The sequence below is a fragment of the Pyxicephalus adspersus genome, chromosome 4 (genome assembly GCF_032062135.1).
Source record: "Pyxicephalus adspersus chromosome 4, UCB_Pads_2.0, whole genome shotgun sequence".
Classification (NCBI taxonomy): Eukaryota; Metazoa; Chordata; class Amphibia; order Anura; family Pyxicephalidae; genus Pyxicephalus; species Pyxicephalus adspersus.
Genome location: NC_092861.1, coordinates 69,095,542 through 69,102,022, shown reverse-complemented (window position 1 = coordinate 69,102,022; position 6,481 = coordinate 69,095,542). Strand labels below are relative to the sequence as shown.

Sequence of the window (6,481 nt, the reverse complement as noted above, 5' to 3'; positions counted from 1 at the left end):
GATCCGTCGGTGCGGTCGTTCGTTTCCAGCGACTTTCCTCGTTCGTCGGCGTCGTTGGTTACTTTTTTACGAACAATTTTTTGCCCAATCGATCGTTCGTCGTTCGATTGGAACGATAAAAATTGGAAGTGTGTACGCACCTTAAGGAAAGAATGAACATTGTAACACCCTTTGCACATCTAGTATGGAAGGCCCACGCAGGCCCCACTCCTATGAGTCTGGTTGGTAATGCAATACAACTAATCCTACAGACTTCCGGATGTGTAGGTCACATGTGTCAGCAATCTCCTTCCTCTCCAGTGCTGGTTGCCAACTCATCTTTGTGTCTGGAGACTCATAAAACTTGGAAAGTCTTAAAATTTAACAATGGAAGCTCCACAATATACTATGTTATATATATGTGGACCATATTGTAGATCAAAGAGCATCATTAGAAACTGTCATATGTAATTACACTAAATTGGAAGGATTTATAATTTATTTTTTTAATCCTTAACTGTTTTTTAGTGCAACATCAAATTTACAGTATAGTCTGCATTTGTGCCTGCCCCATCCCCTGCTGAGAAAACACATCATTGCAGAGGGAAGAAGAAAAAAGTGCATAAAAATACTCCCCCCACTGCAACGTCTCCGCAGCTTCCTGCTCCTTTTCCACGGACATCGCTTGGCCTTTTCGGATCTTTGAAAAGCTCAAGATCCCAATACTTTCAAAAGGAAAACACAGTCATGTATAGAGGGAAGTTATCAAAGGAGTTGAATCTTCAAATATTCCTATTTTTCCACAATGCAACATAACAACAACGGTCAACCACATAAGTGGACCATGCAGTGCAATGGCCACATTAAGGTATATTAGGTGATGAAAAAGGAGAATGTGATCGGTAATGACAACCAAGAGCAGCAAGGAAGCTACAGAAAATAATATAAAGCAAATGTATAACTGCACAGAAATGCAAAAGTAAAGCATGAACATTATCTGCCCTAGAATGCAGACAGTAATATATGAGATGACATCAATAAAGTTAATGGCTTCCAGATGAGTACCTCCTCTTTAAGAAGCAGTCATTTACTGGCGCACACAACATGGAGAACACTGCAGTGTGAAGATATATGCTTCCAAGATGTGATACAACGTGTAGGAATACATCATTTTCAGCAATCACTTAGACATATGTGTTATCCATTTGTAGAAAGATCTAAATTCCCCAGTAATTCAGAGGGCAGCACAAATTCTTGACTTTAACCAATAAAGATCACTATAACTTTCAATAAAGTACAGTGAACACTAATGACAAACATCTGGATTCCTAAGGATACGTATCATCCTTTCTTCAATTTTTTTCCCATGTTAATAAATTATCTAAACAAGATAAGGCAATCTATGAAAATTCTTTTATAACTGTCAGGCCCGGCAACAAAACTTCATAGCATTCACAGCATACCCTGGCTACAAGGCTCACCACTGAGTTATAGGAATTGTTCTTCATGTTCGTACCATGGTATGCTGTAGTTTGGATTAGGTTTTCCTTGGTATCATAGACAGGAAGTCATCCTTATCATCTTTCAAAGCAGGAAATGTTAAAGGAAAATAAAGAATATTCGCTATTCCCAGGGATGAGCAAGACACAGGAAACCTAATGTACAAAAGAAACTATCCATTCCTTGCTGCTACTGTACTTAAATATTACGATAGCAGACACACCATTCTGAACAGACAAGTCTATAAATGTAGCCACTGAACAATCTAATCACGGGAGTAAGTTAGGTCAAATGCAAAAACAAAGCCAATGGTGGTGATATTCCATTTATTAAATATCATGTATTTCACATATTAGCTAAAATACACACATCTTTATAATAATATTGACATTAGCGGGAAACTTTTTTTTCCCAAGCAAAGCCTCAGCTTAAAAATAAACCAACAAGTTTAATCATGCATTTGAACCAAGCAAAACTTTAACTTCGTAGATGGCCTCTGCACATTTTACATCTCCAGGAGGTGATACTGACCTAAGATTGCCAAGCTAAAGAAAACACAAGATATGGCTAAAAGATATAAACCATGCGGATCCCCTATTTTTATTCCTTCAATTATAACTGATCACCTGGGTCCAGATATATAAAGTCTAAGCTTTCGGATGAGACCACATTTGCACAGCACTTACAGATTGTATGTAAAACATTGAAATGTGACCTTTGCCCAGGGAAAATGAAAACTGCAACATGACATAATGATTCAGGCAGAAGTACTGGAAAGTGTGATCTGGTTTTAATACAAAGTATAACCAGACAAAACTTTTAGTTTTACATTTTTTAAATGGTGAGGGGTTAGAATCACTGAGAATGAAAGTAAAGCAAATCCAAACATTTGAACGGGAACAACAAGAAAATCATCCAGTTGTTTCTGCAACAGCAATCTAAGATTGTTTTTCCCCTACCCTAGAAAGATATTTTCTTACCTCCTGTTGATTCCATAGGACAAGAAGTGAAATATATTCTACCAAACAAGACTCAGAGGGCAAGAAAAACAAAACAACATATCTACAGTTTTAACCCATCCGTATTCTATCCGAAATAAACAAAAATAGATATATTAACTAGTAAACACAGTATTAAACATCTCTACAAGTATGTCAAATACCTACTCATCAATCATGAGCTACAACATAGCAAGGTCCTAACACACAGGATACTGGAAAGGCAAGCATACATCTCATACTTTTACAGGGTGGCTTTACATTACTATGGTTGTATGTATTGACAGCGTTTAATAAAAGGTCACAGTCTACAAAGGTGTGTCTGACATACCTAGACTTACTTATCAAGACTTACTTGCCAAAAACAGAGATAGTATCACACTGACGTTTTAATCCCCCATTGCAGAATCACTCTATTAGAATACATGTATAGGACAGGTAAGCACTTACATTTCTCTCATTAAGGAGAGGTCGCTTGGTGTGCCAAAGGAGAAGACCGGGTTTCTAATTTTAAATTAGCTGTAACCCTAAAATAATGGTATAATAATGAGAAACTGGGCTTGGTTATAATTTGTCTGCACAGAAAGAAAAGATTTCACCATGCAGGTGTACAGCTCACCTTAGCAGAGAGACCCAACACAGCGACAGGCGTGCCTTACTCACACAATGGAAGGAATAATGTTGCAGTCAATGACTCTAGCATTTTGCATAATAAAAGCACAGGTGAGATCAGTGTTCTAAGATTTCCCAGCATGCACTGAATTTACTGACATTAAGCAATTTTCAACCTAAAGTCAATGACATACATGTAGAAGGATTTAACACTACTTACTCTATGAAGATAAATATATATATTCTGATCACTGTTGTGCATTTAAAAACTGAATAATTCAAAAGGACAAAACAACCCAAACTGGCCAAATAGGCCAGATTTAAACCTATGCTTACCTGGTAAAACTAATTTTAAAAACAAGCATATAACAATAATTTTTTGGTTCCTACATAACAAAGAAGCTGATTGTTAAACTCCAGAAAACATACACATGTTAAAGAACCATATGAACTGAATGAGCATGGTACCACAACACATCAAGAAACACAACAAGTCATCCAGGGCATATCACTGTTCTCAAATATTGTTTAATGTATTACTAATGGCGGCTTGGAATATTCTCATAATAAATAGGATAATCAAATAACAATACAAGCATAGGGAATTAGAAATGGTCTAAAATTCTATAGGAAAGATTTTAACGATGATAGAAAAGTTATGTTGTTAAAGTAAATGGACCAAACCACCGGGACATATTAGTTTAGAAGGAGGGAGCCATCACTGTGTAATGTCTGATCATTTATAAAACTGGCCATTTGTGAATTACCAGGAATTTACCACATTGATGGCTGTGGTCAGCAAGAGCTTGCACCAGAAATCTCCTAGCCATGAGATTTATCATCACAGCTGTTTATATTAATATTATTATTATTATTATTAATATAATTATTTCCTTTGTTTATAAACACACATCATCATAATACTCAACTCTGTACAGTCTAAGTATGCAAAGATTACAACTTGAACACTACAACCACATGACAAATAATCTAATAGAATATTCTAACTTTCCATGCCTGCACAGGTAGTAGATGACCACCACAAAAACAACAATGTATATACAACCGATCCTCTTATCAAATATTAGATGGAAACTGACAACACTTTCATTCTGGATTAAACAACTTTTCTCCAGTTAGCAGTAAACACAATACTCATGCTCCAGACAGTATAGCATTAGGTCAATAAATATTTGCCTATGTACATGATGAATGAGAAGGGAGGACTCTCAAATGCAAAGTAAATGATATTTGGAATTTGATTCTTTCTAAATAAACCACCCAAAGAAGAGTGCAGGTGAAAAATTGTTAACGTTTCTTATGTGCTGCAAGAATGTTCTAGGCCTTGGACTAGTTATTATGCTAAATAGAGCCAGGCAACAAGAATTTTTTTGAAGCTGGCAAAGTTGTATATGGCAGATAACTGCATTCTAATGCCTCAGACACCAATAAGCATTGTTACCATGTATAAGGTTCTGAAAGCTGTCTATTAGAACCAGCCGTGCCAGTTGTGTAGACTGGCAGATAGGTAAGGGCCAACAAGAACTACTATACTGGATGTGGTAGAGATGGGTCCTGGAACCTTCTTCTGCTACTTCTCTATTTCTGCCAATTGACAGTCTTGGTCTTGAACTGGGTCCCTCTGGAATTGTAATACCTTGTATACCAAATGTGCGGAAGAGACGGTTCTTGGAACCCCTTTCTGTTATCACATAAACCTGGACACAGCTCACTTCTTTAATCTAGCTATTGATAGTAATGGTTTTGCACAAGGTCCCAGATGGGACTTTAAGACCGACTATATCAAAGTGGGAGAGATGGGTCCTGGTGCCCTCTTCTATTACTTCTCCATTTCTGACAGTATTAGTCTTGAACAGCGTCCCTCCAGAAAAAGTAGAAACTACTAAAAGCTATTGATAGTAATGGTTTTGCACAAGGTCCTAGATGGGACTTTAAGACCTACTATAACAAGATGTGGTAGAGATGAGCTCTGGAACCGTATTTCCATTAGTTCTCTATAGCTGTCGAATGATAGCCTTGGTCTTTAACATGGTCCAACTTGGAATTTCAATATCTTGAACCAAAAGTGGTAGGGATGTGTTATAGTCCCCTTCTTCGGGTATTACACAGAACTGGACACAGACCACTTCTATCTAGCTGGTGATAGTATTGGTCTTGTGTACGGGATATATCAGATGTGGTAGAGATGGGTCCTAGAAGCCTCTTCTACTACTTCTTCCTAATATAATAATTGATCCTCTTAGTCTATAACAGGAAATATGATATCTTGTATAACAGATGTGACAAAGATGGGCCCTGGAACCCTCTGCCACTATCACCCCAACCCAGGTATAGTTCACTTCTGTCAATGGATAGTTAAGCGAGGTTTACAATTAACCAGAAGCTGAATATTTATGGGGGTCAGGGTTGGTCCTGAAAGGGGACCCCTTGTTGGCTTTGGCCACTGATCATATTTTAATGAGATAAATACACAAGTGCTCAATCCCGACCCCCAGATATAAGCACGTGGGCCAATTTCCCATCAGCAAAGTGTGAGAAATGAGAGAACTCTACAGCCGATCCCCCTCCCCCGATGGCTGATAATTAGTAGAGGAGTGCAGGATCCATGACATCAGTGTCACCCTTGTCCTCTGCTTCATCTCTAGTCAATCATTTATATTTCCTGGCTTCCTGCACATAGAACATGTATAAAACAGAAGTAACATCATTCCCAAGTCATGGGAGGCAGCAGGCAGAGAAAGTGACAGAAGGAGTGAGGAAGAAGGGGAACAAAGTTCCTGCAGAAAAATGAATGAAGTTGTCAGTTCATGGAGCAGGAAGGAATCCAGGAAGAGATCCATCCGGGATCACCAGGGGGAGGAGAATGACATAGTAAGTTAGGAGGGTGCTGAGGGGAAATAAACACCCAGCAGCCCCCTGGTTCTCTGATAGGACAGGTAAGTAGCACTCCGCCATCACTCACCCTGACCTCCCTGATACACACAGGGCCCTCCTCGTCCACTCTATGACCCCGCACGACTGCTCAGCCGTCACACTACAGCTCAGCCTCAGCGACCAGAGGACTGCTGACGTCACAAGCCGGTCCCGCCCAATGGCCGGGAGAGGGGGGCGGAGCACCTGGACAGCTCCCTGACCTCACCCTGTAGCAGTCACACCTTTGTGTGTGTGTGTGTGGAGACTCCCAATGCTTGGCTTGTATACGGATTTAGAACGCCATGCCGGTAGCAAGTGTGTGCCGGGTCACTGGCAGCTATGGAGAGGTGTGACAGCTTCATTATTCATCCAATGCTGTGTACACTTACCTCACTGGTCACTAGGGGTGTGCTGCAGCCCAGCATGGATGAGCTATTACCCCCCTAGTGTTCTGTCAG

At 39.5% G+C, this 6,481-nt stretch overlaps 1 protein-coding gene across 3 annotated transcripts in view; it reads right to left on the bottom strand.

The window, feature by feature from the left end:
• The window catches only part of MYO6 (myosin VI), a 156,971-nt gene extending 150,786 nt beyond the window's left edge, over nucleotides 1-6,185 (bottom strand). For 2 of the 3 annotated variants that reach the window (XM_072408547.1, XM_072408549.1), the window contains exon 1: nucleotides 6,073-6,185. The gene's annotated coding sequence lies outside the window, so the exon portion shown is untranslated. Of the gene's footprint in view, nucleotides 1-3,096; nucleotides 3,117-6,072 lie in introns of those variants that run through there. The other variant, XM_072408548.1, reaches the window with a different exon arrangement.
• Between the last annotated feature and the right edge of the window lie 296 nt (nucleotides 6,186-6,481).